General features: G+C 40.4%; 1 protein-coding gene across 1 annotated transcript in view; it reads left to right on the forward strand.

Annotated features, from left to right (window-relative positions):
- Positions 1–19,908, forward strand: part of LOC131678921 (sialin) — a 79,754-nt gene that overhangs the window by 56,050 nt on the left and 3,796 nt on the right. The window lies entirely within an intron of this gene.

Raw genomic sequence — 19,908 nt, forward strand, 5'->3', positions numbered from 1 at the left:
ACTAGACAGTGTTTATTGACCCTTTGCACTTGCTTTAAATTTGATCGAAATCAGTAACATACTGTTAGTTAAACTTGAAGAATACTTATAGCTTATATGCTCCTGAATTGGTAGTAATCCATGTTGTTTTTGACCTGGTTTACTGCTAAAATATTTATCAACAGACAGAACATATTTTCACCTAACCGAACACATCAACATGATCAAAACACATCATATAGGGTTACTGTGCCCTAATTCATCTTAGCACCTCTATTCATCTCACGCATTTGAACACATTAGTTAGAGCAGTATCTGCTATCTCTATTCAACGCATTAGCTCATATGGTAGGATGAATAAGGGTGCGTCGTACTCAACTTTTCACTTCGCTCAAACGCGAATATTTTACATTTTCCAAGCTAGATCTTTTATGGAACTGTTTTTTAGGAACGAAGCAAAGATGTTAATACATATATAAGCGTAATCCAATCACTGTAAGCCGAGTTATCAGCGAAATAGTGTGACAACCTGACTAATGAGATGAATAAGGGCTCGTATACCCTATTTCTTTTGATTTCCTTGCATTTTAACCCTGCCTACTGTGATTGGGTGCTCTAGACTGCGAATAAACAGAAGTTTTATGTTATTAGGGAATCCCATATAATACAGAATGAATATTATATTATTAAACATGACATTACATGAGCAATTTACGCTGCTCGAAAATCTTATCTTAAAATGAAAATGAAATATTTCTCAATCAATTTTCGGTTAGCAACCAAACCAATTGTTTAATAGGTAATGTATTTGAACTGTAATATTGAATTCAAGACTTGCATCGTGCAGAATTTAAAATTTCCTTTGCTAGGCTTAATGACAATAATTTTCAAAACTGACTGTCATCGAGAGGCTTCAGTCAAACTGAGTGAACAAAAGAGCGAAAACTGTATCGATTTTGTTGGCTATTTTCGGCAAATTTTTTTGCCGAAAATAGCCAACAAAATCGATACAGTAGAACCTTGCGGCAATTAAAACATGGTAACAAAGAGCGAAAAGACAGAACATTTTTTTCGCAAAGGCACTCACGTAGTATGACTGACACTATATGTTGCTGTCACAGTGTGAGAATTTATACGGAAAGAGAGTCGAATATGAGTACTTGCGACCGTGTAGGAAGGTTTTCTGTTTACGGTTACCGAATGCAGCACTGCGGATGTGTCTCCAGTATACAATGTGCGCGATTGAAATGCTCTAAAAATAAAGGATGTCCCATATAAAATTGCATCACGGAAAACACGCTGTAGAAAATATCCCATTGAGTATTTTCTCTTGAAAATTTGGCTAGAAGTAGTTTAGAGTGCTTGTAGGTGATATCCAACGGGGAAAATAGACCGAAATGTTAAATATGTTAAATAAATCTCCCCCCAAAGGTAGGATTCGAACCTGCAACCTTTGAGACTTCGGCCCAATGCACAAACCTTTATGATATCCCGGTCATATGGTGACGTCCCAGAAAGAACATATGATTATCGCATTGGCGACAATGATCGTGCCCTGCCTCCAAAGCGAGACCACAAACAACCGCAGCTGCCACCCAATTCATTTGATCTAGTTAACTTCCTCGCTAGATTTTTTCACATAATTACTTCGCTTCACTCACCATTTCGATCTGTTGTCACTGTTATCCCCAAAAAATCTTAAATAAGGTTTTGAATCTTACGTCAAAAACCAAATAAATGAATTATTAGTTTAGAGTGTAGTTTTTACACTGTATTTTTACCGCTGACAGTTTTTCGAAAATTAGAAAAAGTCACGCGAAAAGCAACGTCGCGAATTGATTTCGCGCAAGCACCTAGAAAATCCTCAACTCTCACATCGGGATTTCGGAAAACAACTCGGAATCGTGCAGTCAACGGTGAGTCTTGTGATTAAACTTTACTCCCAAACTCTGAGCATCGAACGGAAGGAGAAATGCGGTCAGAATGGATGTTCTATTAGTGATCAGTGAAGGCATTTAGGTGGAATCCAAATGCTTCGGTCAGGGGTATGGCCAAAAAGTTGCATCTGTCCAAGTCTTTCGTTCAGAGAGCCAAGGATCATACATACAAAATGCAAAAGACTCCAAATCATGACGAACAGCAAAATACGGTAAGAAAGTCACGGGCCCAGAATCTGTATACCCAGATGCTGACGACGTCTCATTGTCTCATCATGGATGATGAGACTTACGTCAAGGCGGACCTCCGGCACCTCCCGGGGCTACTGCTTTTCACCAGTACAAGTTTGATGTTCCGGGAGAAGTAAGCAAGCAGAAACTTTGAGAGTTAGCCAAAAAAATTCATGATTTGGCAAGCGATCTGTTCATGTGGCAAATGGAGTGCGATGTTCGTAACTACCGGTATTATAAACGGGGGGATTTACCTCATTGAGTGTTTGCAGAAGCGTCTGCTTCCTCTGTTGACGCAACACGAGGGTCCAACGATCTTCTGGTTGAATCTAGCGCCGTGACACTATTCAAATGTTGTCCTGGAGTGGTACGTAGCCAACGAGGTCACTTTCGTACCCAAGGACATGAATCCCACCGCACCAGAAGACCCATCGAAAAATACTGACCAATTATGAAGCAGGCACTACGGAAGCATCCCAAGGAGGTCAAATCTGAGAAAGACATGAAGAAAAAATGGGTTTCTGTACAGAAGAAGCTGTAGCCAGATGTTGTACAGAAGCTAATGAGTGGTTATGGTATTAAAGTTGAATGAAGTAAATATGTCAAAAGCTCACTAATGGGTTATATTTTATTATCTAAAAGTTTGAAAAGGATCGGTCCACTAGGTAATTTCCTACAGCGTTTTTTTTCCGTTATGCTATATATGGGATACCCTTTCGACCCCTATGCTACTTTCTTCTTACTACTCATTCGGGAAAAAAATCGTTACGCCGGCCCTGCATGTCACAATAACAACATCGACTGCAAAACAGTAAAGTTCCCGGAAATTTTTCCACAAATAAATTAAGGAAAAAACATACTTTTTCGGTGACTCTTAAGGTTCAACTAAGAACGCCTTAATAAGCTGCCATCTTGGAAACGTAAAAAGGAAAAATCTTTATGAAAATGAATCAATATATCCGGGCATTGGTATAGAATTACTGATTGATTTTCATGATGATTTTCTCAACGGTCACACCGTTGCTTTTTTGCTGCTTTTTTCGGTTTTCCAAGATGGCCGCCTTTCCAAACTTTCTTGGTTGAGTCTTAACAAATTTGTATGTCGTTTCACTTTAACAAATTAATAGGAAAATAATGAAGACGATTGCTATTCCCAACCACCCGAGACAACCAGGAGCGGATCCAGAAAAGAATTTCGGTGGGGGTCCAAAATTTCGATTTTGAAATGTTCAATATACAATACGTAATACAGGTCGGACTCGATTATCCGAAAAAAATCTCACCCCGGATAATTGAATCACCCGGATAATCGAACCAAACTTTTTTTGTGTTATTTTATGAATATAAGCTGTATTTGCGAAGAAATTGGAAATCAAATGATTAGGGTAAATTTTCCTATTATGGAAAATGTGAATGTACCTATTTTGGCCCTACCCGATTTTTCAGAATTTCAAGGTGTGATTTGTATTTTTAGTTGGTTTTCATGTATTATTTATTATGGTAATGAGTTAACGGCATGTATTAGTTGTTTATAGATATTTGTGCAAGAATTCTAAGGCAAATTTTTTAACAAGTTAAGTGTCTTCTGCAATACAGGTCAAACTCGATTAACCGGGGCTTCGATTTTCCGGGTAAATGATTCGATTACTCGTATACTATAAAAAAAGTAAGCTGCGGGTCGTCTGTTTCTTTTAATCCTCATTCTAGTTCACGGTGTCTCCACAAAGAGATCCTGGTCCTTGTCCTTGTAACATCATTTAGTTGACCAATGTCGTACGGGATTGTCAGGTGGTCACTACGCAGATGATGGCTTCTCGGCGGCTTTAGCAAGAAGTAGAAGTAGCTTGAGCTACCCAAGAATTGAAATCGCCTCCACAGACTGCCGGGTCTCTTATCAGAATATTGTTAACCATTTCTTGACCTACTTTTTTCTACCGCATATACAGCCGTTCTACGCATAATAGTCCCATGTATATAGGGAATCCCACAGAACATGGGACAAATATGCTTATAACGGCAGTATAGGGTTCCAAAACCATTTTTTCTTAGAACTGTTGGCATCATGAAACACGAAAAACCTGGTTTACTAAAGATAGGTGCTTCTTTCGCAGTGCTACAAGCTGCTCAATATTTACCTTCCGATCAAGTTCAATTCCATGGAAAAGGTAGTTGAAGGTAGTCTAAATTAAAAAGTTCTATCTGTTTTCAATAATATTTACATATACTGGGCTACGAAAATATTCCAAAATTTGACTTTCACCATTTAAATAAACTATCCCTTAACTGTGGCAGCACTGTTTCAGCGGAATCCAATAAGATTGATTGTAATTACTTCTGTTCTACTCATAATATTTATAACTGTTAGTGCTCGAATGAAAGATATTAGTCCCAGTTATTAGTTTACTTTTCGTTGTAAACATACGTTGTGTAAACCAAAAGTTATAGTCGTTTACAAACGTGGTTATTTATCAACAACATAGACATGAATGGGTTAAAGATGCCATTGGAATTCTGAGCAGGAATCAATTGTTGAAGGGGATAATGGAAGAAGAGCATTGTGTCAAAGTCGACTGGAACTCACAGCAGGACATTCATCAGAACTTTACACCGGATTTCATTGAAAGTAGAAACATGATTCTATCAGTATCTTGAAAAAATCATAATCTTCAGCAGAATGCTGTTTTGAGCAGGATTCCACTAGACCTTTGATAAGCTTTTCTCTAGAATCCTGCATCAAAATTCAGAGAAAAAGCCATAGAAATAGGGACAAGGATCCAATCGAAATTTTAAGTAGATTCCATCGGAATGCTGAGAAAACTTCGATCAGAGTTCTAGAAAGTATCCAAACAGAATCCTGAAAAGCATGTCATCATTATCCCAAGAGAGTGCCAGAAACCGACCGAGTAAGTATTTATGTGTAAAAAAGGCCTGCAGTAACCGATATGTGTATTACATGAAAAATGTACTTTTAGTTTAAAACTAAAAAGTTGCATATTTGGCAACACTCTCTCTAATTGATTCTAGTGCAAACAGTACCAGAGATATAATCCGAATAACAATTTTTTTTTGAAACAATTAGTTCAAATTAGGAGTGTTCCCATGGACCGATGGGTGGTTAAAATGACACAATAATTTGGGATATTATATATTGGCTGTAGATGATCAATTTCTTCAAAATTAGTTAGTCCAATCCGTGAAGGTCGATCCCAAGTTTTAGTTTTTGGCCACTTTGAGGTAGGCCAAAATTTGTGAGGAGGAACCCTAGACCCCCCGAAAAAAAGTTTTGTTGGCTCCAATGATCGAATTAGCACTATAATCAGACATTCTAGTTGAAATTTGATTTTTTTTAGAAACACCCGGATAATCGAATCCCCGGATAATTGAGTCCGACCTGCATGTAATACCCTTTTTTTTTTTTTAATAAAAATCAGTTTTGGTTGTCGAATCTGGTTTGGAATGATTTGGATTTTAGAACGATTTTAAAATAGAAGCTATTTTAAAATTTCTCAAGGAGATAAAACTTTCAGGACCTCAGGACCCTCCCCCTGGATCCGCCACTGAAGACAACGGTCACGAAACTCAGTGTGCTTCGAGTTTCTGCTCGAGTCCATGTGTAGAGAACGACAAGAACAGTTCTGTGAGAAGAACTATAGAAACTATTACTTCAATTATTGCCATGATGATCCGTAGAGATTAAAGTGAGCCACAGAAATAGGAAGTGATGCTCCGACCAAATACGGTGGCTATAGACTGCTGACTTTTTCGCGAGAGATTTATTTATTTATTTATTTATTTATTTATTTATTTATTTATTCTTATTTTTCATCTGACCTATGTTGGTCTACATGAAATGTAGTTGAATGGGAAAAGCCCATTTCAGGATATACTTCAGAAGCAATCCTCAAATGGGCGTAAAAACCCATTATCTTTTCATATATTCACACCTGATTACAATGGATTCACACTACAATAAAATATAATAACATAGTACACAGCATTACACAAATAAAAAATACAAATATTACAAAAAATGAATCTTAAAATCTACGTCAACCTTCTTAGTCTATTTTTGAAAACATCACAAGATACAGAAAAGTCAAAATGGCCATAAACACTATTAAAAACATTACACATCGCCCTAATGGGTTCGTTTTGACCGTACTCGGTGCGTCGAAACTCGAGTCTTAAAAAGTTATGCGATCTGAGACTTCTCGGGGGCACATTGACATTTATTTGTGAGAGAATATCTGGAGCATCTATTTGACCAGTTAATATCTTCCCAACAAATACTGCTCTAAATGTGTTCCGCCTTTTGGCTAGGGTTTCCATATCGAGCAGACGACAGCGATCGATGTACGGTGGTAGCTCTGTTGGGTTACGCCACGGCAGAGTTCTAAGAGCAAAACGGAGGAATCTTGCCTGCACTGCTTCTATTCGGTTGATCCAAATGCTTGTGTAAGGACACCAAATCGGTGCTGAAGCTTCCAAGACAGATCGCACAAGTGAAAAATAGAGTGCCCGCAAACAATATGGATCAGTGAACTCTTTGGCGATTCTTATAATGAAACCGAGATTTCTATTTGCCTGTGCTGTAACATGAGAGTAATGATTTCTGAATGTCAGTTGTGAGTCCAGAAGCACACCGAGGTCTCTGACAACTGTCATTCTCTCTAGCGATTCCCCGGAAATGGTGTAGTTCCACAGTATTGGATTTTTTCTACGTGTAAAAGATATTATGGAGCATTTGGACACGCTGAGAGCCAGCAAGTTGCGATTACACCAACAACAAAAAGCATCTAAGTGTTTCTGTAGTTCCTTGCAATCTTCTATTGACCGCACAGTAAGAAATAGTTTGAGATCATCGGCATATATAAGTCTACACCCAGGAGGTATAACAAAACAAACGTCATTGAAAAACAACGAGAAAAGCAACGGTCCTAGATTGCTCCCTTGAGGCACTCCCGACAAGTTGATGAAACTGTATGACTCGTTATTTCCTAATTTTACACACAGAGAACGATTTACGAGATATGATTTAAGCCACCCTATAAAATAATCCGAAGCGCCCAGCCGCTTCATCTTTGCCAGTAGAAGAGTGTGATCTACACGATCGAATGCAGCCTTGAGATCCGTGTATACAGTATCGACCTGAGATCCAAGTTCAATATTTTTAATACAGAGCGAAGTGAATTGGGCTAGATTAGTAGTTGTCGATCTACCAGGAAAAAAGCCATGTTGGTCCTTCGATATATATGCTCTGGTCTCGCGAAACAGCACATTTCCTACTAATATTTCAAATAACTTTGAGCCAGCGCAGAGTGAAGTTATGCCACGATAGTTCGCAACATTTTGCTTGTCACCTTTTTTAAAAAACGGAAACATAACTGATTTTTTCCAACAGACGGGGAACGTTGATTGCGACAGCGATTGGTTAAAAATTAGTCTTAAAGGCGTACATAATGCGCTTGCGCATCTTTTGATTATAATGGAAGGAATACCATCTGGTCCTGCCGATGTTGAAGACTTTAACTTTCTCATAGCAGTTAGAATATCTTCGTCAGTAAATTGAATAATGCCTAAATTAATTACATCATGAGGGACATCCTGAAGACTATATTCCATCTGAGTGGAGTTGGAGATCGAGCATTCGTGATGTGGAACATTTGCTGAAGGTAAAAATGGAGGTTAGGCTTACGGAAGTCGCCTCTATCGAGTTCTACCAAGTCGGGTGTTCAGTGCTGATAGCATTAAGAAAATTTTAATTTTACATAACAACCTAAATTACGTGGTTATTTGTGGCAACACTATAATCAAGATCCTTGTATTTATGGACGATGAGAAAAGCAATTTTTGGCTACAAGATCTAACACTACTTACTTGCACCGTCATTAACAAAATGTATGTCACATTTACGAAGAACATCTGTACTCGCGAGTATTTCAAATGGTGTTTTTATGGTTATATGGAGAAGTTCTCTACATCAAAGAGAATAACTGGAGTAAAGTACCCCATTCCTTCCTTCGTTACTCTGCAACCTGGATCTACATGTTCTCAGACGACGCTGTGCACTTATGACAATCAGACACTCACATGTCAGTACTATAAACAATCAGCACGCTGGAAACTCTTGTGCGGTAGTACAAAAGACAAAACAAATATAGATTCTTCAGCACAAACTGTTGCTTAACTACTAACACCTATAAATCGAAGGACTTGCGTTTCGAATTTGTATCTTTAGAATCTGGCACTTGACCAAGGCACCAGACTGACGCTTGTCTAAAGTCGGAAACATAACTTGTGAACACACCTAAAAGGTTTCCAACTTTTGATGTCCCAAAACAGAAGAAGTTCTATTTGCAAACGAACTTCTTCTCTTTTGGGATATTGAAAGTTGGGATATTGAAAGTTTAGGATACTTCCAATTTTGAACTAACGTCGATCTGCTGTTTTGGTCTAGTGTCACATTCCAGAGAGACAGCGCCGACACGTAAGCCCCTCAATTCATAGTTTGCATACAGCAACACCTGCTAAACTATCAACAGAAGCTAATTAAAAACGAATAATTCCCCCCAGCGAAAAAGGATCTCTGTTCGCAATGGCATTTCGCGCGAACGGGATCTGACAGGCTCCAAATAAATCGCATTGCAATTTTTATTAAACCTTGCAACTACATAAAAGATCCAAAGCTCTTCTAAGCCAATGCATTGAGTCGTATCAAATAAACGAATTATTAACCCTCCGTAAGTCGCGCATATGGCCCTCTGAACGAGCAGTTGCTGTTGCTCTAAGACGATTTCGCTAGCTTCTCAGAGCAGCGTGCACTCAATGCACAAGCGCCGACTGCCGGAAGGTTAAGAAAGATGCTAAATAAGCCATACCGTTCTGCAACGCATTAGAAGAAGCTACCAGCAAACAAGGAAGCTGGTTTCGCGGTCGCAAACCGAAAAAGCAAGTAGAAGCAATCAGCAATATACAAGACACTTGCAGTGACGATACATGGACGAATGCGACAACCAAGAAATCGGACTGAATGACCTGACCCTCAAGTGTTATTAACTGATGTTCGAAATGCTGAGTCGCCGCGGAAATAAATCTCCGTACGCAATGGTAAATTACGTGTGTTTTGTGTGGGCACACAAAAGTGTTCTCGTTTATTGATTTGTTATAAATATATAAAAAGCGAATGAAATATATAAAATACATGCGACTCCGTCAAACTCATTTCCAGAATGATGTCAGCTGTCAGGAAATATTGACAACGACAAAAGCTGCGTCACGTACCTAAAAATCGACAGCCAGTACCATCAGTATAGAAGACGTAGCACTAAATCTTTTCAAAAATAAGCACTTAATCATTAGTGATTGCCATGGTTAATAAATCTCGGTTATATTACTAGATTTTTATTCATTTTTTAGCTTGTGCGCAAATTGAATTTCTGTATTAGGTTATTGAGTGTCAATTGAATAATCCGGAAAACCGTGATATAATGTGAAGAAACGTACACAATAGCAATAGAATTAACGGTGGTGATTTCGACTTTAATTGCTGCTAAATCACATGTTAGTCAATCGATCATATGGGTAGCTAACAATGTTTGCTTACAGTTTTCGCTTTTGGATTTAGTTCAGTAAATGTTGCAACCAGCACCAACATTTTAGTCGCTTTCCACGGATTTCAATTAATGTTCATGTAAGTTTGAAAATGACGTGACACTTCAGCGAACATACATCAATCACCCCTTAAATACTTTGAACTCTTGAATATCCATGATTGAACCTCGGCCTCCCTGCTCAATGAGTGTTGTACACCGTTGACAGTTTTGAGCTAATACAGTCCGCTACCAGATTGCGGGTCGAAGTTATATGTGCACGAACGTCGAAGAAAAATTTTCCGTTGAACAGCCCATTTAGTTTTCAGTTTGATTAAGTGGTCTTCAGGTGGATAGCCAGACCGATAACTGGTTGAATCACGCATCATGACCAGCACCATAAAGCCGATTATGTCGCCACTCCGGTAATATGTAGCCGTTCGATATCAGCTTTTGCCCCAGTAAGCGAAGTTTCTGCTATATTTTCAACTCATCGTGCAGGTTTCGATCAAACACCCGCAAGCCAAGCGCTTTGCAGTTCTGATCTCCATGTTTTCGATCGTAGTCCTTGTTTCATCGCGTGGATCTTTGCCGATCGGTATTTCTTCTGCGATTAAGGAAGTGTTTTCCGGGCCGTTTTTTGAGCCTGCACCAAATCTCTGTCTCGTCGAAAACAACTGATTGGCGTATTTTTCGTTATTCGCCAGCCAACATAACACCTGCGACAGGAATTTAGTTCTACCAACAATAAGGTTAGTGTATCAGATCACGTATGTAACTTGATAAAAAGAAGATTCCGTTTTCCGGTCCGACGTATCCAGGTTGTCCTGAGTCTTCTTTCTACTGCTTAGAATCCCTTGCCAGATCAGGACTCAAAATGGCCCTGATAGCGACTGAAAATATAACGAATATAACGATAATCATCTCGCAGACGGATTCATTTCAAGACCATAGAATGCAACTGCCGTGGAATACTTTAAAAAAAAAAAACTACTGTTAAAACATACCAAAACAGACGCTGCTATAAAGTAAAATAAAAATAAAGTTTAGAAATTCAGCGCAAAGCTGTCCTTAAGTCTATTAACAGTACTGGCATGTGGCTGTCTGGTTTTCAAAGATGCACAGCGTGTTATGAGCATAGACGGTGTCTGCTTTACGAAGAAAGAAATCATCGAACAGCGTTTGTGTCGAACAAATACAAGGGAAGAAGTTTGCCCAAGACTCATTCTTCCATTTAACCTTGGTAAAAATCACAGTTCGTTGTTGAGTTTTTCAAACTCAACTTAATTTCGAATAATAATAAAATTCCAGTTTGTATTCATTTTGTAGTAACAGTCGTAGATAGATCGATCGTAATACATATTTACTTCCTCTCCCGTTACTAACTAGTTTCTACGTTCTATATTATACATTTGTCTTGTCATATTGAATTGCACATCAAGTGGTCCGCTACTGCACTCCATCTATCTGCATATCTGTTAATCATGCGTGAAAATGCGTCCCCTTCAATTACACCGATATACACGTGCAATAAGTGCTCTGAACTATTTTCCAACTTTCTTCGCTAACTACCATGCACATGTCGCATGTAATGCATGTCATTTTCAACCCCACTACGCCTCTGCAGTCTGTAATAAATCAAGATTGCCTGTAATCAGAGGATCATATTTCTACTTACAATCCACTTGTAACGAGGAGGATGCTAATACTAGTGCACTTCGGTTACAAATGTGCGCTCGGTACTTACAAGCGCGTATTATTCACTTCAACTGCTGTAGGTATGTTGTACTGACTGAATGATAAGGGCACCGTCTGGTTTTGACGTACGATTCACGCGCTGTCGCCGCCCGGTTGCTTGGATGGTCATTATTATGCGTCTACACGGTCAGCAAGTTGAAGTGAAAATAATGTTGACCCTGGTGGTATGTCCCTAAATGAAGTCGATATTTTCCTCAATCACTGCACTGAAGATGTTTTGTGTGATGTATGAGCATCTGTAGCATGGTTAAGCTTCGTTATTTGATTAATCGTTCGTTTCAATTTTTTTTTAGTAAAAATTTTGTCAATGAAAATTTAATACTGTCCTGTTTTTTAATCAACGCTTTTTTTCGTTGCCGGGCACTGTCTGGGATGTTCCAATAAAATAATCATTAAACGGCGCCATTCCCCCTACAGGAAATGTGACTGCTGAGCTGTGCGACCGTAATTGGTGTTAATTGATGTGAAATGACGAGCTGTTGCTGGTTGGAGCTCTGCAATAAGGTTGGTTGTCATTTTGCGAAAGTGAACGTTTGAGCGATAGTCCATTTCCATCTCCTCTTACTTACATGGACAGTTTAGTGTCCTGGGTTTTATCGTGGTCGGGTAGATTAACACCTATACTAATGTGACCAGACGTCCTGGATTAGGCGGGACAGTTCCGAATTAATATTTTGCAAAGCATTGTATCTTCGCTTCATATGAAAATTGATAGTTGGTAGTTTGATGGGCTCTAGCAGACAAACCAAGCTCAATTCGAGTAAATCCTTTCTTGAGCATATTTTTCTTATCCTAGAGATCCGAAATATGCAACAAAAAAAATCTTATTTTTTTTTAAATTTTGCGTTGTCAGACCCCCTCAAGGGAAATTTAAGCTAAATAATCAGGAAAGGTTATGAGGCTTTATCTAGGGAAGGGACTAAAGAAGAATATTTTAAGATATTCGGTTTCTTAAAAAGAAAGAAAAATATATGTCCCGATTTTATCAGCCTAAAATTTAGTGATATAAACGGGTCTTCACTGTACTTTGAATAGGCTGCGAAATGTTCGTTAATGTTAAACCAATCGCTCCTTTAAAGTTTAATTGGGAAAGCTTTGAAATGCAGCTGTCGCGACCAGACCTGTCTGTTCTCATCGACTTCTTTCCAAAAACTGAAACTTGTTGTTGTTGTTGCGTTCTGACGTTTTTGTCTTGAGAGAAACTGAAACTTGATTGTCTGTGACAACAACCAAGGCCTGTTCATCTAAAATCGTTTATTCCATTTGATTTCATCGCATCAAGACAAACACAGTATATAGGGTTAAGGAAAAAATTTGCATGAAATTTTAACAATTTCATTAACGAATATAGATTACGGTTTCTCAATATGTTATTATTATTTTTTTTAATTCTACGCGCCTATCTCCTACAGAAGCCACCTTTGAAAACGAAAAAAGAAGCAGTTTTTTCTATCAATCAGTGGTATACTACCAATGCCCCGAATACGTCGATTGGGTTTTATAAAGATTGCGCAAAGGGCAGCTAAAGTTTTTTTTCGGTTTTCAAAGATGGTCGTATTTTGCAACATTCTGAGTTAAACCAAATACAAATTTGTATTTGGTAGACCTTAAGCTATGTGCCAAAGTATTTGCATTTCAATAATCTATTCAAACTATCAAATTTCAAAACTAAGTCAGATCCGTGAAATTAGAAATACAATTTTATATTTGTCGTTCAAGAGAAGAGATTGTATTGAATTTGCTTAAAATTTATGGGCAATAACCCCAGTTTTATTACAGTTAGGAAAATTGTCTTCCTTTCTGTTCCTAACTTGGACAAAACAGTTACTCAGAATAAAAAAAAATCATTTCAATAGTATCAGAGGCAGGTGAAAGAAATTAGGAATCCAAGACCGGAAAAAGAAACAAATTGCTCATTACCGGTTGTAAAAAATTCACCTTTCGTAGCTATAAAATCTGTATTGTCGTTTCCAGGAAGTGAAGAATGACTGGAAACTTATACCAAAATTAACTGATAAGATTTGCTTTGGAATTCTTCCTGTGTCATTCCCAAGGAATTAGGGGAAAGTAGGTAGAGACGGACACCTTAAGGTTAAAAAAAAAATACTCATCGTCGAATAACGCATTGCTGGATAATTGCACACAAGTCGTGATTCCAGAACATATTATACCATAATTATGATAAAATTTCAAACAAGATTTTTTAAATATTTGCGTGAAAAAGATCTCGGAATTAGGATGGGAAAGGTGGAAATGTGGTAAAAATGTACATATGACAAGGGAGAGTGACACGCATCTCGACCAATCAATTTTTTTCTCTTGTCGTCCATCATATAATACAAAATAAAAAAATCCTGAATTCCGTGTGATTAAATAAAATTTCAGTTTTCTTCACCAGTCCAGTGTTAAATGACCAGTATATCAACCAGTATTTCCTGATATCAACAGTTTTTAGGTTTAAATCGTTATGTGAAATCAAAATTTAATACAATTTTTATGGTAAAGAATTTTGTGGTTTGTAAGAAACTCAGTTCCATTTTACCTGCAGTGCCTATAACATAGTACTTTTCCCTTCGGCGAGTGCTTATCTATCTTCAAACGAAGTTTCTTCTAACGAAGAAACTAAATTGTGCTTGAGCGATACAGCCGCGCTTTGCGTTAGAGTCACATCACGGGATTATGGTGAAAACTTCTTCCATAGGTTCATAATTTTGAATATTGCCTAATTTTTAGGGTTCTTTTTTTACAGAACTCCACACTTTTGAGAACACCATCTAATGACCAAACGCTCCTAATGAGGTTTAATTAAGGTTATAATCGCTTCCTGTAGCGTACGCGTTCCTGGTCATATTATAGTTTTATGATAGTAAACCTATGTCAAAACCTAATATGTTATATGTGTAGAATGTACTGTTCGCAACCGCAACAAGTCTTTTTTCCTCGCAGCTAACATTGTTATTATATATCACTAGTGTGCCAAGATATACGAATTCGTCCATAATCCCGTACCGTACCGTACCTGATCCCATCGATTTCTAGCCAACACTATTCGCACTGCCTCGCTGTCTACCAACTACCTCACAAACTCCCTTTTGAACGGAACAATTGCCTCTGTCACTACTCTGCGATCAACGCCAACGAATTCGACGCCGTCCGCGAAGCCATGAAGCATATCACATCTCGTGATGATTGTGATGTGATCGTGATGTCTGATCTTCGCATATCGCACCTTAGAGCGCTACTTTGAAGAATAAATTAGAGAGTGTATCCTTATCCTTGCCTTATTTTAATCTATCTAACGTTTCAAATGAGTCAGATGTCTCTCCGGCTGTTTTAACGCTTGATTTTGCTCCATCCAGCATCATACGAATCAGCTTTATCAGTTTTGTTGAGAAACCATGCTACAGCCCGTTTCGTATCACAGAATCGTACGCTGCCTTGAAATCCACAAACAGATGATACGCAAGGTGTATAGCCGAAAATTATCTTGGATTTGGTGCAGGCCAATAATCTGGTCTGTCATTGATCGTCGTCCTTCTCGAAACCCACTTTGATAATCACCAGCAAAGGTTTCAGCTCCTTGGTGAATCGTTATACCTCGATAGTTGTTATACTCGAATGTGTTGCACTTCTTGTGGGTAAGGCGTATAAGCCCATTCAACCAGTCCATCCTCTCTTCCACCCAGACTGTACCGATCACACACTGGATTACTTCGTACAGCCGGTCATTCCCGACTTGAAATTATTCGGCCGGAATTCCATCCTTGCCAACGGCTTCAGCATTTTCACCTCTTGAATAGCCTTTCGCACTGCATACCTACCCTTTTTAGGCCGATGTTTTGTCTAGGTCGCACTCACTATTATTAATTCTATTATTATTCTCATCAGTTCAATTAGAACTCTTTTTCTTGCGGGACATCACGCAAAACAGAAATAGTGTTACTCCAACGCTAGCTTGGTCCTAGTTACTAGTTTTGGATAACACTCTCAGTCGTCAGTCGCTGTATGTTCAGTTGCATGGTTCTCTTTTACCCGGAACCGGTTTTGCTGGACAGCCTTGCGTAAATCTTATACACTAGACCAGCGATTCTCAACGTGAGGTCCGCGGACCCCAGGGGGCCGCGAGACCCCAGGGGTCCGGGAAGAAAATTATTTATCTCGGAAGGACCTTTTTTGTAACAGACTGAAAATAATATTTGGTCACTACACAAAGTGAATGTTAAGCCGGGGGGTCCGCAACAACCCTGAGTAATTACGAAGGGGCCCGCGGAACGAAAAAGGTTGAGAACCGCTGCACTAGACCACAATATTCAGAGTCGACGTTCGGTTTCCGAAAGATGCTGACAAAAAATTACATCGGAGAAACGTCGAATGATGGATTTGCAAATCAGTTTCACCATTTGGGTCTCCAGGTGCGTTTTCGAAATTTTTTCATTCAAAATCGGTGCAATACATAACCACGCGTCTGGCTGCGGCACGATTGATCCAACTTAGTCCCGTTGTCGTTGGTGGTGTGGAAGCTCTCCATTCTAGTTACTGAACGAAAAAATTGTTCCCTCCCGACCTATGCAATTTTGTCCCCGGTGGCGAGTTTTACATTATGTTTCGGATACTCTCCGTAGGTCGCTTGTCGCTGATTATTCGGCATACCCGAGCTGCGACGCCTAGCGATGTTGGATGTAGCTGGCGAGACACTGCGTTTTTCATTCAACTGCCCGTTCCGTGGCAGACGCTGTTTAGAGCCACTCCTGACATGGAGAATCGACGCTGTTTGGTTTTCCTCTTCTCTGCCAGCTTACGACCAAGAATCCTAGCGGGGTTGGTTCCAGATCTACACTAAGGTTGCTCGTACGGACTGGGATAAGCGTGAAAAGATTGCACTGGTTTTGAAAAGTTATGTTGGAATTAGTTGAATGTCTTTGTAAAATAAAAAAAAAACTGGTATTAAGACAGCATCGTAGAGTCAGATCGGTCTTATTCCTGTTCCAAATGCCAGTGACGATGTCGGTTGTAAGGTCCAACAATGGTACAGATTCCAGAACAAGTTCCAGTAATTCTACCGTCAACCACCGAGCGTTGGAAAATCCTAAAGTGTAGCAGAAGCTGGTCGGAGTCGGCGAAGCGCATTTCTCTCGGTAGGCAATCCGGATGACATCTACTGGAGATATCAGGTCATTCGTTACCGATATCAACAGTTCATTTCTTATCACCACCAGCACCACCAATGCTAAGAATATCGACGTGGAATCAGAGCGAACAACTTAGTCATAGCGCGAACCCTAGTCAAAGAAGACCGAATACAAACAGGAGATGTGCGAATCCGAACGTTCGGTATCAACTTACGCTTTTTGTATGATCGGCGAATAGATTACGATACAATTGGTTATCAAAGGAGATTTTTGCAGTGGACGGAAAACGTGAAACGAATCGAGATCGAGTCTCAGAGTATTGTGTTGAAGCGTTGTGGATGGCCTATGTGGTATTTAGAGTTTATGCTGAAAGAGTACGATTACTAAGATTTATCTACCCTAGCAGTCTATGTGATACGTGGAGTTGGCTGAGTCGTTCCCGTATTTGAAAGATCTTTGATTGTTGCCTCACATTCTTATCGAATACGACAATACTCACGTGACTACCATATAAAAGATACGAGAAGGCCAGCTTGGAGAACCAATCGGGCGGACTGTGTACGGAATTTTGGCTGCCTTTTGGCGCATCATCAGCGACATTCGTTGATAGCCATCGCCATTGTCCCGCTTTCGGCTTAGGCCCACTCGATCAGCAACGATCTGGCGATGTCTCCGCTGGTCCGAATATATCCAGACCAGCACCGTCTTAGAGTCACATTAGAATCCTGTGTTCTTGACTACCAGTGAGTGTCTAGTGATGACGAGCTTCATCAACCATATTCCGATTACCGCTGCCAGCAAACTCCAACCGTGGTAATCAAGACACTTCTCCGTGACTGCTTCGCTCTCTATAACTCATGCGAGTATCTCAGCGGAATTCTGCCAGTTCCTCAGATGGAAACCACTGAGAGAGCGGACGAATTGGACCTCGCGTGCCAGCTTTACTGCTTCTTCAACTTCGTCAGCGCTGTCTAAGTAGTCATCCACATAATGCTTCCGGATAATAGCATCGGCAATGGATGGATACTCTTTCGAATGCTCTGCGGCGTTCAATTTCTTCACGAATTGGGTTGAACGGGGCGAACACGTCGCACCTATCGTGGCGATATCCATCAAATACACATCGGGAACTTTTGTTGGGTCCTCACGCCAAAGCAGTCGTTGCGCATGTCAATCTTCTCACCAAATCTGAATCTTGTGAAACATTTCCTTCAGAGCCTCGCTGAAAGCGACCCGCTTCTCCTAAAATGCATAAAGAATGTCGAGCAATGTATTCACCAGAGCTGGCCCTTTCAACAGCATCGTCTTGAGGGAGATTCACAGAAGATGCGACGGCTTCTTGGGATTGATGACCATTCGTACCACGTACGCGGGGATCCGACTCGTCGAGCTTCTTCGGTCCGGCTTTGTGTATGTACCCTTTAGCATGATACTCAGAAAGGTCCCACAATTCTCGCCGTTAAAATAGTCGGTGTGCGTACGCCTCTCCGAACTGCAATCTGCTGCAATAGCTATCCGGGAGCTTGAAACAATCATTTATCCAGAGAAGCCTCATCTTGAATCACTGGTCGGCACGGTTGATAGTTTCCATTGGGACCCGATTAGATCTTCGAACTTCCGCTGGTTTAGAACGGGCAACTTTCATTATGACCAAACTCTCAACCGAGAATCCTGATTGAATCCATTGCAATCGGTTCTCATGGTTGCCAATCACCTAGCTTGAGTGTTGACATAATGTGAACATTATTGCTCGTAAACATCGCCAGGTAGGTCCTTCAGGGACGGAAACGTAACTGCTACTTCCGGCTAGCAACGACTGCCGCGATAAGTTCAGCTTGCTCACTGCGTTGCTCCGACAATACCTAGCTGCTTCACCACCTCTTCGTTGACTATTGTTTTTTCCCTGAAAATGTATACAGACACGGGCTGATTGTTCCCGCGCAGCGTCACAGGAACGCTTTGAAACAGTGTCGTCGTACGTTTACTGTCCCGCTTTTCCTACTTGCCATCATCCCTGCACTACTTGGTAGCATCCTGGTCGTGTTTGGTACGCAGCGTTGGATGATGCCGTCGATGACACTCGTCTATGTCGCATTGTTTTCGGTACCCCAAGACAAAACCGACACAAACATAGTTGTTGCAGTCCCCGGAGCTGTGGGGAGGCTTTCCGTGACCGTATGCGATATGAAGCATCCAACTGTCATCGAATCTCCCAGAACAACACCCCAACCGCCATCACCAAAAACACGACCACTAATGACCCTCTGTCACACCGCTCCAGCGTTGAAGAGGTCTCCCATGACCCTATTCCGAAGTACCTACACTGTTCGACACCCAGAGAGTGACCCCATTACCATGCCACTACGGAGTTGGAAAGACCGCCCAAGTCCCGACACCACGGGGAGCGCCATACAGATACAAGAACTAGGAAGCTCCCGCAAAAAATAAATGTATCTTATATACACTCTTACTTAGCGAGTGAATGGCCGGTCAGGTTAAAACCCAAATAAACAAAAGGCAAACAACAAAAGATATCAAAACAAAACAATTTTTTATTATTTCCTGTATTAATTCATGGTTTCACGAAAATGATTCCACAGGTCGGAGCTTTGGCCACAGCCATCGAATAGGAATGGTTTGGCATATACTTCAACTGTATAGCTGCTTTATTGATCAGTTCCTTTGATTTTTTTCGCCACGAAATTGTTAGAGGTGTGATCGACTTCAGGTTCGTCCAGAAATATTCCATAGACCACAGCTGGGGAACGTGGGGTGGGGGCTTTGACGTTCTTGGAGATGACTAGGATCTCCTAACGCCCGCCTGAACACGGCATCGTCCTTCTGGTGGTGTTTCTTAATGAAGGCCACAATTTCCGGTAAGAACTTCGTGCTGTACAACTCCCCCGTCGACCGTTAGTTGCGAAGAAAACAAGACCTGCTTTGACATCCCTTTCTCACTGATTGTCAGCCATAAGAGAACCATCTTTGGGAAGTTCGTGTAGGAGATATACTTTACGTCGTTGATCACATTCTTCCTGGGGGACGTTTAACAGCCGGTCCCCTGTCAGTAGTTGCCGAGTGTCAAGTACGTCGCGTCGTTCATGATCCACGTTGCGCTTCACAGGGAAGACGTCTTTGAAGAGCACCTTAAACCGCTGCTTTTGGGGTGCTTCTTACACTTCTGACACGGCCGACCTCGATTTCCTCATGACGAGTCCATGTTGCCCAAATACGTTTTAACCGTCTGCCGGTAGCACCGATTTCCCGATTCAAGGCGCTGAAGAA

The sequence above is a fragment of the Topomyia yanbarensis genome, chromosome 2 (assembly GCF_030247195.1).
Source record: "Topomyia yanbarensis strain Yona2022 chromosome 2, ASM3024719v1, whole genome shotgun sequence".
Classification (NCBI taxonomy): domain Eukaryota; kingdom Metazoa; phylum Arthropoda; class Insecta; order Diptera; family Culicidae; genus Topomyia; species Topomyia yanbarensis.